The sequence below is a fragment of the Camponotus vicinus genome, unplaced genomic scaffold, assembly GCF_025532165.1.
Source record: "Camponotus vicinus isolate PSW18456_S1 unplaced genomic scaffold, iyCamVici1.0 SCAF_4, whole genome shotgun sequence".
Lineage (NCBI taxonomy): Eukaryota > Metazoa > Arthropoda > Insecta > Hymenoptera > Formicidae > Camponotus > Camponotus vicinus.
Window position 1 is genome coordinate 15,344,602 of NW_028141976.1, and position 17,817 is coordinate 15,362,418.

The 17,817-nt window shown below is 28.8% G+C and overlaps 2 long non-coding RNA genes across 2 annotated transcripts; both read right to left on the reverse strand.

The window, feature by feature from the left end:
- Positions 1 to 562: 562 nt before the first annotated feature.
- Positions 563 to 5,647, reverse strand: LOC145970470 (uncharacterized). Its single transcript, XR_014438505.1, has 5 exons — positions 5,531 to 5,647; positions 1,821 to 1,910; positions 1,203 to 1,456; positions 929 to 1,035; positions 563 to 647 (listed from the first exon to the last, which is right to left on the reverse strand). It is a non-coding gene; the product is annotated as an uncharacterized LOC145970470 (long non-coding RNA).
- An 11,103-nt stretch (positions 5,648 to 16,750) lies between these two features.
- Positions 16,751 to 17,817, reverse strand: LOC145970134 (uncharacterized). Its single transcript, XR_014438334.1, has 3 exons — positions 17,660 to 17,817; positions 17,179 to 17,291; positions 16,751 to 16,912 (listed from the first exon to the last, which is right to left on the reverse strand). It is a non-coding gene; the product is annotated as an uncharacterized LOC145970134 (long non-coding RNA).

The window sequence follows — 17,817 nt, forward strand, 5'->3', positions numbered from 1 at the left end:
GTGTTTTGGAAAGCTCTCGAAATAAGCTACAAGAATGTACAAAAATATATAGGGTATTCCATTTAAAAAAATTGAAGTGACCTTCACGTGACCTTCAAATGACTCTTCAAGGTCAAACCAATGATACCATCTTATGGCCCCCTCGAAACCATACAACTTTTGTCTAAAACATTTTTCTCTATCTTGCTTATTTTTCGAGTTATTTGGCTGCCTAAGTTAAAATGGGTCACCCTGTATATATATATATATATATATATATATGTACATGTAATACATAAAAATAATATTAAAAAGCATTGATATTAAAAAACTTTGAAAACAAATTTAATTAATAATAATTTTAAATTTGTCACATTGCAGTCAAAGTAACAAAAGTAAAAATATAAGTATATATTATATAAGAATGCAAGTAATAATTATATTATAAGTATGTTATAAAGGATTTTTTAAAATTATATAATGTTATTATGTAAATTGTAGTTATGAAACTACATAATTTTATTATGTGTAAACTATAGTTATAGGAATAATTTTAAATTTTATGTTACTAAAAATATCTTACCAGGAGCTGTGACTAATCCTTTGCCTATTATAGGTTCAAAAAGTTTATATAGCATACTTTTATCCACACTGTTATGCAAGATTACCTATAAAAGTTGTATTATGTGAAGTACTTTTAAATATTTCAAATGTATATCTGTTTATCTGTATATCTGTATATCTGTCATTTAGATATTTAACAATATATTATATTTAGATAAAGTTAACTGTAGAAAATTATTTTGATTAGATCAGTGATGAGTTATTATAAAGATATATAAAAGTATTATTTATTTGAAATAGACAACAAATTCTCTATATATAGATTTAAATAATTCATGAATATACAAACAAATAATAATGAAACATATAAACGCTATCTTTTTACCTGCATTTGATCTGGTTCATATATACCAATTACTAATTTGTTGCCTATCCAAAACTTGAATGGAGATGAATAATCTTGTGTCAGTTTAATAATAATATCCAAAAGTTCTAAAAAATGTTTTATGATTTATCATATAAGATTATTAACTTATTAAAATTTATTTTAATTATTAATATTAATATTATTTATATTATGAATTTATTAATATCTTTATTATTTTAAATTAATGCAATGTTGGTAATAATTAATTTTTTAAATATCTCTTTATTATTACCTCCATAATTCTGACGAAAGAAATAATAACCACTTCCAATAAATGGAAAACTCTTTGGGCCGTTTAATATATTTATCTTTTTAATTATATGTCGGCGATGATCATTTAAAATATAATAATATATATATATATATATATATAGAGCAGTAAGACCCAATAGTATTAATGAAATAAATATCATTATCATTAAATTGATAATACAAATTTGTATTAATGTATTTCCCAGATTTTTTTTTATTTTATGTCTTCCCCTTCTAAACATATAGATAAATACATAAATACAATTTATGAAATAATGGAAATGCTTCTTTCAGATTAAGAAGTAAATTCATTAATTATTTTCGAAGTGTCAAGTATCAAATAACATGGAAGCTATTATTTCGAGAATTTCTATGTTTAAGGAAAAATAAAAATTAAATAAGTTTCGTAGTTATTTAAAATAATCAATGTTTTTATAAAATTTTAAAAGATAATAATTTTATATGTAACAAAAATCTTCAATCTGCTTTATTTAAAAATTTTATTAATCTAAAATACTTAATAAAAAAGAAACTCCGCTAATAAAACAACAATAATTAATATAAAAAACTTTAAGGAACAAATAGAAATACTACTTACTTTATCGAAGAGTATAGGTATTTGCTGCTACACTTGAATTGTCGCGACTCACGGTTATAGAAGTCGGACGCAATATATACGTGCAATATACTGAAATATTCAAAATGTTCATTAAAATGTTCACTAAAACTGGAACTAGACGAGGAAGGAAAATTCTTTTTGATTAGAGGGTAATAGATGATAATTTATTATCAGTGCTACAAATATATTTTCTTGATTTGATATAAGACTCGGATTATTTCTATAACCTCTTCCTTTATTCTTTTAAGTAATAAGTTAAATTAATTAGTGAAATTAATTAGCGACTAGCCCGCACTTACAATTGTTCAATATTTGTTAACGACTGTCCGCTGCGCTCTCGCGATGGGCGGTTTTTAACTCCTCGTTTTTGCTAAAATTTGGGAGGGGATCGCCTAGTGACGTTATCATATAAGATCATGGTGAACTTTTCGTGACGGTCAAATCTTGGTGCAAGCGAAAGCGTTTCAAAATCGAAACCCTTTGCATTTTCGTGTTTCTGGCGAACTCACACGTAGTTCGCTGAGGTGACGATTTTACGCGGTTCGCAAACATTCCATTGCATTTTTTTGTTTAAATAAAATCTATATTAATATTAAACTAGAGTTATAGTCCTTCAGACTATAACAAAGAAAAATACATAAATACAATTTATGAAATAATGGAGATGCTTTTTTCAGATTAGAAAGTAAATAGAGATACACTAAATAGAGATACTACTTATCGAAAAGTATGGGTATTTGTGTTGTTACCATCACACTTGCTACGACTCGCGATTACAGAAAAGAGAGACACGCAATATATATGTGATACACTTAAATTATTCAAAACGTTTCACAAAAACGAACTAAACGAACAAGTAAAATTCTTTTTGATGACATCAAAGGGTAATAGACGATAATTTATTATTAGTGCTACAAATACAAATAGATGCACTTATGCAGCTACAAAGGCGCGACATTAGACTTCCGGGAAAGCCACTTTTGTGACTCTTGAGTTGATAAATTAGTGGTATTTCATAAATATTAAATTAATACCATAGAAGTAAAAAATTAGAAAACCAACGAAAAAGACTCTAAAGTAAAAAAGGAGCTTTCTACAGCCACATAATTAGTTCTCGATAATGTTAAAAGAAAGTTCTCTGCAGCTCTAAGTCTATACGTTTATATTTATTCATGTTATCATTACTGCTCTTAGGCTTGAAATTTCATAAATCTATGTTCAGAATTAGAATCAGCGACATCAAAAACACTATGTATTTTTGAGAAAATAAAAAATTTTTTTATATTTGACCGTCCGTTGTCTGTCAGGAAAGCTACTTTTGCGGCTTTAAACAAATCTCAAAATTCTTCGCAATGCACTGCAAATTTCAATGTGTTAATGTAACTTATTTCATTTGTGTAATTTCCAGAAAACACGTTTATCCATGTTATTTAAATACATATAAATGTGTAATGTATTAATTTTATACGAATCTTACGTGTTATAATGAGAATATGTACTCTCTAAAAGTGAATCAGTGAAAATATCACTAATTTAAACAGTAAAATAAGATTTCACTGAGAATCAGTGAGTATTTTACTGATTTTCAGTGGAAACGCTTATTTTTTTGTTATTTTATCTTATATCTCACTGATTATGATCAGTTAAAATAAAATTCACTGTAAAACCAGTAAATTTCACTGTAAAACCAGTAATCGCTAGTTCGTTCGTTTACCGCTACGATCGCTATCTCTCTCGTATTTAGTTTTAGTTATAAGAATTATATAAAGTTTGCAAAGAGCGACAGATAAAATTAAAAATATTACTTCAATTTAATTTCAGATGTTAAATCGATCTTATGAGTCGGACAAATAAATGTCTGGCGACTTAATGAAAATTATTCGTTCGTTATCTATTTAAGATAGCAAGTTCAATATGCATGTAATATAAATAAAATAAAATTTTTGATATAATAAATATTTAGTAAATATATATAAATAAAATTTTTAATTTTATATGAAATAGATAGAGAGATGAATTGTAGTTTAATATTACTGACAATAACGAAAGAAATATTACTGATTGAAACAGTCAAAATTATTAACTAATTCTTTCAATAAAATATCACTGATTTACAGTGCTGTACTTATAACTGCTGTAATTAGTGACTATTTACTGTTTTTCAGTGATAATACACTGATTCACTTTTAGAGAGTATGGAAACGTATAAAAAAATAACACACTTCTTTATTCAATGTTTGGGACGTGTTATAAAGAGGCATTTGTTCTTGATTTACACGTCTCAGCAGCTTAACACATTTAATGACTTACACAGATATCAAAATTATACAAATTGAAACTACATATATGTAAAATTTTTAATGTATATATTAATATTTCTAATAATATTATTATATAATATTATTATATAAATTTCTAATAATATTAATATTATAAATTATATTGCTTTGATTTTTTAAAGTAATGTTTACTTATAATAAATTTACAAATAATTTATTAAATATTATATTCTTGTCATGTATGATAACAATAAACCCAGGTAGCACACGGTCGTTTTATATACGTTTCTTAAACGTATCCAACATTTTTTAACCGTAAAGCATTAATAAGAAACGTTCCTATAGAAATGCTTTTAAAACCATAGTTAAGGAAATGTATTTTTCACGTTTCTATAGACAAAATAAAAATTAATTTTTATTAATTTCAAATTAATTTAAAACTATATATACATATGTACATACATATACATATACATATACATACATACATACATATACATATATATATATATATATATATATATATATAATTATGAAAACTATATTAATTTCTATTTACAAATATATGAATAAGATCACTAAGAATCAGTATTTCATTGAACTCTAATAGAAACGCTTATTTTTTGTTATTTTATCTTATATCTCATTAATTATAGTCAGTGGAAGTAAAATTTCACCGCAAAATCAGTAATCGCTAGTTCGTTTGTTTACCGCTACGGTGCGCTATTTTTCTCGTACTTAAGTTTTAGTCATGAGAATTATATAAAGCTTGCAAAAGACGACAGATAAAATTAAAAATATCACTTCGATTTAATTTCTGATACAGTTTCAATAGAGGAACTTCAGATATTAAATCGATTTTATAAGTCGGACAAGTAAATGTTCGGCCAATAAACGAAAATAATTCGTTCATTATCTATTTAAGATGCATGTTCAATACGCACCTAAATATAAATAAAATTTTTAACTTTATAGTCTTTTATTAAAAAAATTTATCTTATGAACATTTTATTTTTTTTTAATATTTTATTTTATTTTTCCAACTTTAATTTTTCTATTTTTCTCTAATAATAATCATTTAATTTTAATTCCAAAGTTAGATATAAACTGATAAGGTTATTTAGAATAAGAAAAAATATATAATGTGTATTTCTTTGTAAAAAATATAAATATATTTTTATAAATTTCAAACAAGCACTTTATTGTAATGTACCATTAATTTGAAACCTATACATTTTAAATATATTAAATTAATGCATTTAAATATGATTAATTAACACGTTTTAATGTATTAAATTAAAATATATCAAGTGCATAAGTTATGCAGCAGGAAACGTATAAAAAGGGCTTCAGCTAATTTACACATTTATACGTGTAAATATAACATATTAAGATTTGCAGTGTACTTACCTTATCGAAAAGTATGGGTATTTGTTGTTACACTTGCTACGACTCGCGATTACAGAAGAGAGAAACACGCAATATATATGTGCGATACACTTAAAATATTCAAAACGTTTCATAAAAACTGGAACTAAACGAACAAAAAAAATTGTTTTTTATGACATCAAAAAGTAATATACAGGGTGAGCCATTTTAATTAACGCACGCAATTATTTCGGAAACAAAGCATTTTAGAGAAAAATGTTTCAGACAAAAGTTTTATGGTTTCGAGGGGGCCATAAGATGGTATCATTGGTTTGACGTTGAAGAGTTATTTGAAGGTCACATGAAGGTCAACTTCAATTTCTTAAATGGAACCTTCTATTTGTCATTGCATATTCTTATAGCTTATCTCGAGAGCTTTCCAAAACACTATAATTAAGTACCTTTTCGTTAAGTACTTTTTGAGTTATGAGGCTTGAAATAATTTCTTAATTTTACATAAACCGTAAAATATCTTGTAAAATATTCATTTTTCGATTATCTTACCTTAATACTTTTACGTACAAAATAATGAGAGGAATCAACTGGTGTAAAGAAAACACATAGTTGTTTTGAAGAAAAAATATATAATTTGCAATTAACAATTCCATATTTTTTCTTAAAAACAACTATGTGTTTTCTTTACATCAATTGATTCCTCTCATTATTTTGTACATAAAAGTATTAAGATAAGATAATCGAAAAATGAATATTTTACAAGATATTTTATGGTTTATGTAAAATTAAGAAATTATTTCAAGCCTCATAACTCGAAAAGTACTCAAGAAATACTTTATTATAGTGTTTTGGAAAGCTCTCGAGATAAGCTACAAGAATAAGTAATAAAAAATAGGGGGTTCCATTTAAAAAATTCTAGGTTACCTTGCTCTGACCTTGGCGACGCGACGCCACCCAAGGTTAAACTCATAGCACCAGTAAATAGATGTTTTGAAATCCTACAACTTTGGTTCGAAACATTTTTCTCAAAAACGTTTCGTTTTCGAGATATTTGACCGTTTCTAGACTTTTCTAACACCCTGTATATATACATGTGCGATATACTTAAAATATTCAAAACGTTTCATAAAAACTGGAACTAAACGAACAAAAAAAATCGTTTTTGATGACATCAAAAGGTAATAAATATGATAATTTATTACCAGTGCTACAAAAACAAATGATACGCTTATGCAGCTACAGAGGCATAACATTACATTGCAAATCTTAATATGTTATATTTACACGTATAAATGTGTAAATTAGCTGAAGCTCTTTTCATACGTTTCCTGCTGCATAACTTATATGCACTTGATATACAGGGTTTAGCAAAAGTGTGGAAACCCCTTAATATTTCGAAAAATACGCATTTAAAAAAAAAATGTTTCATACAAAAGTTATAGGGTTTTATGTGGCGCATTACACAGCAACATTATTATGACCTCGAATAGTGTTGTCAAGGTTATGTGAAGGTCACCTCCAACTTTTTAAATGGGACACCCTATATGCTTTTGCATATTCTTGTAGCTTATCTCGAGAGCTTTCCAAAACACTATAATTAAGTTAGTTTTCATTAAGTACTTTCCGAGTTATGAGGCTTGAAATCATTTCTTAATTTTCCATAAACAGTCCATCAACCATAAAATATCTTGCAAAATATTCATTTTTCGATTATCTTACCTTAATACTTTTATGTACAAAATAATGAGAGGAATCAATTGGTGTAAAGAAAAAACATAGTTGTTTTTAAGAAAAAATATGTAATTTGCAATTAACAATTACATATATATATATATATATATATATATATATATATATATATATATATATATATATTGTATATACAGGATGTCCCATTTTAAAAGACCCACTCAAATATCTCAGAAACACTGCGTTAAATCGAAAAATGTTTCAAACAAAAGTTGTGTGGCTTCAAGGGGGCCATAAGATGGTGACAATGATTTGACCTTGGAAAATCATTTGAAGGTCATGTGAAGGTCAACTTTAAAATCTTAAATGGAAACCCCCATTTTTTATTTAGTATTCTTGTAGCTGACATCGAGAGCTTTCCAAAACACTATAATTCAGTATTTTTTCATTAAGTACTTTTCGAGTTGTGAGGCTTGAAATAATTTCTTAATTGTACATGAACCATAAAATATCTAGTAAAATATTCATTTTTCGATTATCTAACCTTAATACTTTTACGTACAAAATAATGAGAGGAATCAACTGGTGTAAAGAAAACACATAGTTGTTTTGAAGAAAAAATATGTAATTTGCAATTAACAATTACATATTTTTTCTTCGAGACAATTATGTTTTTTCTTTACACCAATTGATTCCTCTCATTATTTTGTACGTAAAAGTGTCAAGGTAAGATAATCGAAAAATGAATATTTTACTAGATATTTTACGGTTTATGTAAAATTAAGAAATTATTTCAAGCCTCATAACTCAAAAAGTACTTAACGAAAAGGTACTTAATTATAGTGTTTTGGAAAGCTCTCGAGATAAGCTACAAGAATATGCAAAAATATATAGGATGTTCCATTTAAGAAATTCAAGGTGACCTTCATGTGACCTTCAAATGACTCTTCAAGGTCAAACCAATGGTACCATCTTATGTCCCCCTTCGAACCAAACAACTTTTGTTTGAAACATTTTTCGATTTAACGCAGTGTTTCTGAGATATTTGACTGGGTCCTTTAAAATGGGACACCCTGTATATATATATACAGGGGTGTCAGGGAAATTTTTACCCACGCGAAGTAAGGAGGTAGATTGGCTCAAATTAAGAAGGAAGGACTTGTACTGTTTTGTGATATTCGCAATAATTAACGAAAAATTAAATAAAGAATATCGGCCAATCTGCGTGAGTAGAAGCGCGCGGCGACGAGAGTCGTCCCACTGTAATCTTATACTAGGCACGCGGCGAAGCGATGGGCGGATCGCTCTCCGAGACATGATGGTGGCGTGCGATATATCGCAATACCGCGCCGAAAAATGACCCGTCCTTTCAGTGGCGAGAAAATGATGCGCTATCATTTCCACACCACCTTGCGGTAGATAGCATGGTGCGCTTTTTTTATAGTGGTTTCCCCCATAGGCCTATTCCACTCTCAATTTAAATATTTGTGAAAATTGTTCAAAATGCCGTTACTGTACGCTGAATGTATCGTAAATGTAAAAAATTGATGATGACAGTACCTTCACAAAAATTGATCCGTGGTTGAAAATCCCTCGATAAAATGTGTTACACACGTTGGTAATGATACGGACGTAATCCATTACACGTAAAGCGTGATGTACTGCGTATCGCGAAAAACCAAATTCCCCACACGGAACAAAAACCTCTAATGGATGTTCACTAGACGTCTACCATGGAGATTCGAAACCTCCATTAGATGTCCATGAAACGTCCCGTAAACATCTACTAGACATCCACAGTTCCGCATTTCATACCTCCATTCGACATCCATTAGACGTATTCATAGATGTCATATGTACGTTATATGGAGTAATTATAGATATTGAATGAAGCGTTCATGGATGTCATATGTACGTTATATGGAGTAATTATAGATATTTTGTGGAGCTCTTATGGATGTCAGATATACGTTATATGGAGTAATTATAGATATTTTGTCGAGCTTTCATGGATGTCATATGTACGTTATATGGAGTAACAAATAGATAATGAACGGATCATTTTCGTTTATTGGCTGGACATTTACTTGTCCGACTTATAAAATCGATTTAATATCTGAAATTACTCTATTGAAACTGTATCAGAAATTAGATCGAAGTAATACTTTTAATTTTATCTGTCGCATTTTTGCAAGCTTTATATAATTCTCATGACTAAAACTCAAGTACGAGAAAAATAGCGCACCATAGCGATAAACGAACGAACTAGCGCGATTACTGATTTTACAGTGAAATTTTACTTCCACTGACTATAATTATTAGTGAGATATAAGATAAAGTAACAAAAAATAATATTTACCAATACTAGGAAAAATAATTAATAAAAATGATTTATGTTAAGAGAAATGTGTACACATCTATCATACATCCATAACCGACGTCTAATGAACATCCATGATGAATTTACAAATGACATCTACCGTGGAGATAATATGGATTTCTATTAGAGATCCATTGAACATCCACCGTGGAGATAGAGGTCACATGGAGGTATGGAGGTTATATGGACCTCCAATGGATGTCATGTTCCGTGTGGGACACACACACACACACATATATATATATATATAATTATAAATTACATAATTATATTCCACAAAATAATAAATGTCTGTTCTCTTTATTAAGATTAATATATAATATGTCAAAATATATTATGTTTAAACAGATTAATGAAAAAAATTTTACAATATTTTTACCTTTTGATGAATATTACAAAATTTTTCACAATCCACTTGATTGTTGTTAAGTGTCACACACACAAGTCTGTGTTTTTATTATATAATAAATGTACTTGGCGTCGAGACGCTACCGCGTCGCTTGGTAATAACCTTTAATATGTCACTTCTCTTCCTTGTTCCGCACTATAGTTTTATTTATTTACTTATTTATTTATTATTATTATTTTTATTTTTATCATTTTTATTTATTTATTATTAATCTGTGTTTAATAACCTGACTGCTTAACGTGTCACTTCTCTTCCTTGTTACACTATTCCGCACTATACTTTAATAAATTTATCTTTCATACGTCCGTACACACATACATATACATATCACACGTATGTACGCACATGCACACATATGATTTTGTCTCTTAAAGCATTGTACATATCGAAGTAATCGTATACGCAGCGGTATGAACGCCGCTTGAGGGACAAACTCGCTTTGCGTGTGTGCATGCGAGCATATGTACGTGAGTCTGAACCTGGAAAAGGAAGAGAAAGAACGAAAAATGTCACAATTCTGATATTCGATCGTCATTTCTCAGGATTGACTGCACCGATTTTATTCAAACAGGTCGCAATCGAAAGCTTGTATTCATATTATATCATAAAAGTGTCGTTAGATTTTTGATTACGGCTTTAGTTTATTAAATATCTTAACCGAAAGTTTACTTGACGCGAAATTCCGGATAAGGTACTTGGTAGCACCGCGTCGAGAACAGTGACTCTCAACTCAATGCTTGGACCTGTTTTTTATGTACTTGGCGTCGCGACGCTACCGCGTCGCTTGATTATCGGCAAGTTAATTACAATTTTCTTCTAAAATGACATATATGTCATATGTTATATCGTAATATATGTTAATGTAATATATGTTATATCGTAGTTATATCTCATATAGCGAAGGACTAATTTAATTTAATTAAATTAATAATAAAGTAAATGATAAAAGTAAATGTAACTTGTAAAACTGGAGATGTAATTTATTTAGAATTAAATTCTTGCTTTATGTCTCAAATAGGCAGTACATGAATAATTTTCCATTTATCATATTGATTCGAATCAGTTTAATATTCTGAATCTCATCTGCTTGTATCAGATATCAGAAATTAAAGTGATAGAAATTAAAATGATAATTACTATATTTTTAGTCTTTTCTTCATATTCGCGACTTTATATATATTTCTGACAGAAATTAGATTACGAGAAAGTACAGCTCACGTAGCGGTAAGTGAAGGAATTATCGAATCATGCAAACTCTGTTCCGTTTCTGCCATTAATCTGCTATCAGAGATTGTGTGCGCAGATTCTGCTCGATTTTTGTTATCAATTTGCTATCAAATTGCGCCTCACAGATCCTGTTAAATTTCTGCCATCAATCTGCCGTCAGTTATATCAGCAGGCTCTACTTGATATCTGCCGAGAATTTGATATCAAATTTCATTGCGCAGATCCTGCTCGGTTTCTGCAACCAATCTGATATCAAACTGTGTTGCGCAGATCTTGCTCGATTTCTGCCACCAATGTGCCGTCAGTTACATCAGCAGGCTCTACCCGATTTCTGCCGACAATTTGATATCAAATTTCATTGCGCAGATCCTGCTTGGTTTTTGTTATCAATCTGCTGTCAAAATTGCGCCGCACAGATCCTGCTCGGTTTCTGCCATCAATGTGCCGTCAATTATATCAACAAGTTCTGCTCGGTTTCTATTGACGATCTGTTGTCCAGTTATGTGAACAGATTTTGTTGTATGTCTGCTGACATGCTGGCAACATGATCGAATATACCAATTCCTCTATGCAAACTGTAGTCTCTCTGCCTTTAAAATTTGTAATGGGTGTTTGACAAAAATCTGTTCTAACAGATTTGGCTATCTGGGGATGTGATTCAATTGATTCTTCGACGTACTCAGTAGAATCAATGCTAATGCTTTTTCGTCTCTTGATGTCCACACATCACTATTTTCGGTTGTACGAATTTCGACTCCACTCGTATATTTCCACAGTTCCTTGCATACGAGTATACTTTTTATTTGAATCTTCTATGATTCGTAATTAGTGTCGTTCAGCTTCTCGATATTTTGCGTTCCGATAGTAACCGACATGGCGTGCTTCTTCAGAGCGTTACTTCTCAGAAAGGCAATAAGAATTAGACTATACTCACGCACACACTTTTCTTCTCTTTATACCCTGCGTGCCCTGGGTCCATAACCTGTCTGAGTTTAGGTTGAAATAGCACACATCTAACTATATAACTATACCCAATAAGCAATTTGCGCGCAAATTGCCAGCAAATTGACGACAAATTTGATCAAAACTTGGCAGCAAATTGGCATCAACTATGTCCGCAATACGCTCGTGTTTTGCTGGCAAATCTTGCTAACAAAACCTGAGTGCAAATTGGTAGCAAAACCCGAACAAAGCTTGTTGACAAGATTCGACGACAAATTGGCGACAAATTGTGAGCAAATCTTGCCGACATAACCTGACAGCAAATTGATGGCAAATCACGAGCAAAGCTTGCTAATGCTTGACGTCAAATTGTCGCCAAATTGTGAGCAAACCTTGACATTCCGAAGCCATTTTATGGATATTTAATTTTTAGTTTCTAATTTTTTCTCTTTAAATAATTGAAATTATTTATACGTAGAAAAAACTTTATTTTATTTTATAAATATAATATTGTATCATATACAAGTTTTTTATATTCAAATACACATATCCCTAACAGCACATGTAGATACTGAGAACTTGTATGTATTTTATGTATATATATTCATATACAGGGTGTTTCAGATCACCCGTCCACCGCTTTTCTTTCAAAAACTAAGCATTTTTGAGAAAAACGTTTTAGACAAAAATTGTATGGTTTTGAGGGAAATATAAGATGGTGTCATTGGTTACACCCTCAATAGTCGTTTGAAGGTCACGTAAAGGTCACTTTCAATTTCTTAAATGGGACTCCCTACTTTTCATTGCATATTCTTGTAGCTTATCTCAAGAGCTTTCCAAAACACTATAATTAAATATTTTTTCATTAAGTACTTTTCGAGCTATGAGGCTTGAAATAATTTCTTAATTTTACATAAACTATAAAATATCTAATAAAATATTCATCTTTCGATTATCTTACCTTGACACTTTTACGTACAAAATAATGAGAGGAATCAATTAGTGTAAAGAAAAAACATAATTGTCTCGAAGAAAAAATATGTAATTGTTAATTGCAAATTACATATTTTTTCTTCAAAACAACTATGTGTTTTCTTTACACCAGTTGATTCCTCTCATTATTTTGTACGTAAAAGTATTAAGGTTAGATAATCGAAAAATGAATATTTTACTAGATATTTTACGGTTTATGTAAAATTAAGAAATTATTTCAAGCCTCATAACTCAAAAAGTACTTAACGAAAAGGTACTTAATTATAGTGTTTTGGAAAGCTCTCGAGATAAGCTACAAGAATATGCAATGACAAATAGTAGGTTCCATTTAAGAAATTGAAGGTGACCTTCATGTGACCTTCAAATAACTCTTCAAGGTCAAACCAATGATACCATCTTATGGCCCCCTCGAAACCAAACAACTATTGTTTGAAACATTTTTCTCTCCCGGGCTTGGTTTTCGAGTTATTCTCCATTAAAGGTTAAAATGATCCACCCTGTATATGTATATATATATGTACGTGTGTGTGTGTGTGTGTGTGTGTGTGTGTGTGTGTGTGTGTGTTGTATAATACACAAAAATCAGTAAAAATAAGAAAATATAATATAATACATAAAAATAATTTTAAAAAGCATTGATACTAAAAATATTGATAGAAATTTAATTAATAATAATTTAAAATTTGTTACATTACTGTCAAGGTGTAATAAAAATAAAAATATATAAAAACATATTATAAAAGAACGCAAAGTAATAAGTATATATAAGTATATTATAAAATATTGTTTAAAATTATGTTATTATTATGTTAAATTATTTAAATTGTAGTTATAGAAGTAATTTTATTATATGTAAATTATAATTATATAAATAACTTTAAATTTTATTTTATTAAAAATATCTTACCAGAAACTGTGGCTAATCCTTTCCCTAATACTGGTTCAAAAAGTTTATACATTATACTTTTATCCATACTGTTATGCAAGATTACCTACAAAAGTTGTGTTATGTCAAGTACTTTTAAATGTATATCTGTTTGTGTTTAGATATTTAACATATTATATTGAGATAAAATTAACTGTAGAAAATTATTTTGATTACATCAGTGATGAGTTATTATAAAGAAATATAAAAGTATTATTTATTTGAAATAGACAACAGATTCTCTATATATAGATTTAAATTATTCATGAATATATAATGAAACAAACAAACGCTAATCTTTTTACCTGCATTTGGTCTGGTTCATATATACCAATTACTAATTTGTTGCCTAGTCAAAACTTGAATGGAGATGAGTAATATTCGGTCCATTTAATAAAAACATTCAAAAATTCTAAAAAATATTTTATGATTTATTATGTAAGATAATTTATTATCAACTTCTTGTTACTTTGAATTAATGCTATGTTGGTGATAGTTAATTTTTGAATAAATATCTCTTTATTATTACCTTCAGAATTCAGACGAAGAAAATAATGGGCACTTCCAATAAATGGAAAACTCGTTGAGCCGTTTAATATATTTATCTTTTTAATTATATGTAGGCGATGATTATTTAAAATAAAATAATATATATAGAGCAGTAAGACCCAAAAGTATTAATGAAGTAAATATCATTATCATTAAATTAATAATACAAATTTGTATTAATGTATTTTCTAGATATTTTTCTTTTATTTTGTCTTCCTCTCCTAAACATATAGATAAATACATAATTACAATTTATGAAATAATGGAGATACTTTTTTTAGATTAGAAAGTAAATAGAGATACATTAAATTGAGATACTACTTACCTTATCGAAAAGTATGGGTATTTGTTGTTACCGTTACACTTGCTACGATTCGCGATTACAGAACAGAGAGACACGCAATATATATGTGCGATACACTTAAAATATTCAGAACGTTTCATAAAAACTGGAACTAAACGAACAAGAAAAATTCCTTTTGATGACATCAAAGGGTAATAGATAATAATTTATTACCAGTACTACAAAAACAAATGATACGCTTATGCAGCTACAGAGGCATAACATTAGATTTCCGGGAAAGCCACTTATGCGACTCTTGAGTTGATAAGTTAGTGGTATTTCATAAATATTAAATTAATATAATAGAAGTAAAAAATTAGAAAACCAACGAAAAAGACCCAAAAGTAAAAGAGGAGCTTTCTACATCCACGTAATTAGTTCTCGATAATGTTAAAAGAAAGTTCTCTGCATAAGTCTATACGTTTATATTTATTCATGTTATCATTACTGCTCTTAGGCTTGAAATTTCATAAATCTATGTTCAGAATTAGAATCAGCGACATCAAAAACCTTACGTATTTTTGAGAAAATAAACATTTTTTATATTTGACCGTCCGTTGCCTGCCAGGAAAGCTACTTTTGTGGCTTTGAACAAATCTCAAAATTCTTCGCAATGTGTATGTCATTTACATGGTTAAATTTTTCGGAAAACACGTTATTTTTGATGAAAAAATGACCGCAGCCTAAAGGTTAATATAAGGTTAATATAATTTTATAATTGCGTCCAACGGAGCGCGCACACATTACTATACGCATACTACAGGGTAAGGTGTCCGAGATAATTTTTTGCACATCCGAAGTGTGAAGGTAGATTGGCTCAAATTAAGAAGGAATATCCTCTACTATTTTCTGATTTTTGCAATAATTAATTTCTTAACTTTTAGGCTGCCGGCATTTTTGAGATATAGAAATTATTTTCCAGAAATGCTAAGTCAATGTCAATTATAAGCTTGTTAATATGTTAATGACTTTATTAATAGAGGTCAATAAACATAGATCTATAAACATTCCTAAGCATGCGTATAGCGGAAATGATAATGCTTATTCTACTGTGTTATTAAAGAATGTCAATTTGTATTTGCATAGTATTACGTGATATATGTACAGTATAATGCATAGATTATTGATTAATAAAAAAATGGATCTATTATTAATATTAATAATTAATATTATAATGAATTCTCAAAAAAAAAAAAAAATATATATATATATATATATATATATATATATATATAATACGTTATCATATGTGAACTTTAACATCATGTTCCTACTAATGGATAGAAACACTAATTTAATAAATTAACAACAAGTTATTTAATTACGTAATACATCTGATTTTTCGTGGTAGGAAGGTCAAGTTAATAAAGGTGTTGAAAATTTATCTACCAGTCTGCGTATTCAGAAATGAGATTTTCGATTGGATAGAGAACGAAGGATAGACGAGGATGATTCTGAATTAAATTTTCCGATACTTCCCACACAACATTATGTCGTCTTAAAGATGTCTTAAAGACGTCATGAAATTTCTAAAGACGTCTTAAGAAGTTATCAGAATTACATCTTTATGACGTCTTTAAGACGTCTTATGTCCCGATTTAAGATATCTATCGGGCATTGTTTTAAGACGTCTCACTCAAGACGTCCCAATCAAGATATAATTAAATGTCTCACTCAGGATGTCATAAAGACGTCTCAGACATTTCAATTAAGACGACTTTTAGACGTGCGTAATTCGGTCGGTACAATAGCTGCATATTGATTTATTCTATAATAAATAACACAACTCATGATTTTAAGTTCATTTCTTTATTATATTTTGGTTGATACAAAGTTTTCAATGGTACAACTAGTCTAGTAGCATCAATACGCGATGATGACCAAGCATTCCATTGCGCACATCGTCACAATCTTCATTTTGTTGAATAAAATCTTCATATGTTGTCATAGTGCTGTAAAAAAATATACAAAAGATAATTAATATATTTTTTTTTTACAATATAGAATTTAATGTTTTACACACACACACACACACACACACAAAATTAAATATATAAGTGAAATATGATATAAGATGATATACATTTACATATATTAAAAAACATATATTAATTTCAATGTTTTCTCATTTTCAACACTAAAAATGTTATGCAGCAACATTATACAGCCCTATTGTTTTTTAAATAATATCGTATGGAATTTTCAATAATTTACCAACCTTTTTCTCCTTATTTCTTAAATAGTTGAGGCGATCTCCCGCATGTCGTAACCATTCTTGGATGGTCTTTTTAATATCGTGCATATTACTTTTTTCATCGTCCGAAACGTATGCTGAAAAACGATTTGTTACATAATTATTAAAATATTTTGTGCTTTAATTCCAATAGTTAGAATAGGGTAGTCATGAAGTAAAGTATAGCTATAAACGTTTGTAACTTTTGGAAAGAATATAAAAATTTTGATCCGTAAAAAATTGGAAAGAGTATAAAGTGTAGAAGAATATTTGAACGAAATTTGAAGTAAGATCTTATTAATAATTCTGAAGAAAAATTTAAAGTTAAAAGTGCACGTTACATCTAAGCATATGTTAGATACTATCTCGAATACTTATGTTCGAATACATTAAAGGTGCAACTATTTTTAAGCAATATTACATAAAAAGGAGAAATAAAAATATATCTTAAAGAAATAATAATTACCCATAATAACTGTGACAAAACTTGTGTCCTTAATTGCCGTTGATCCTTTTTGGCCTGTCCATGATAATTTGCGGCACAATTCATCCGATAATGTGTACTTTATAATATTCCTTGTCTTGTGAACGAAAGTGTTTCCTCCAATTTTTGCAATTTTCCGT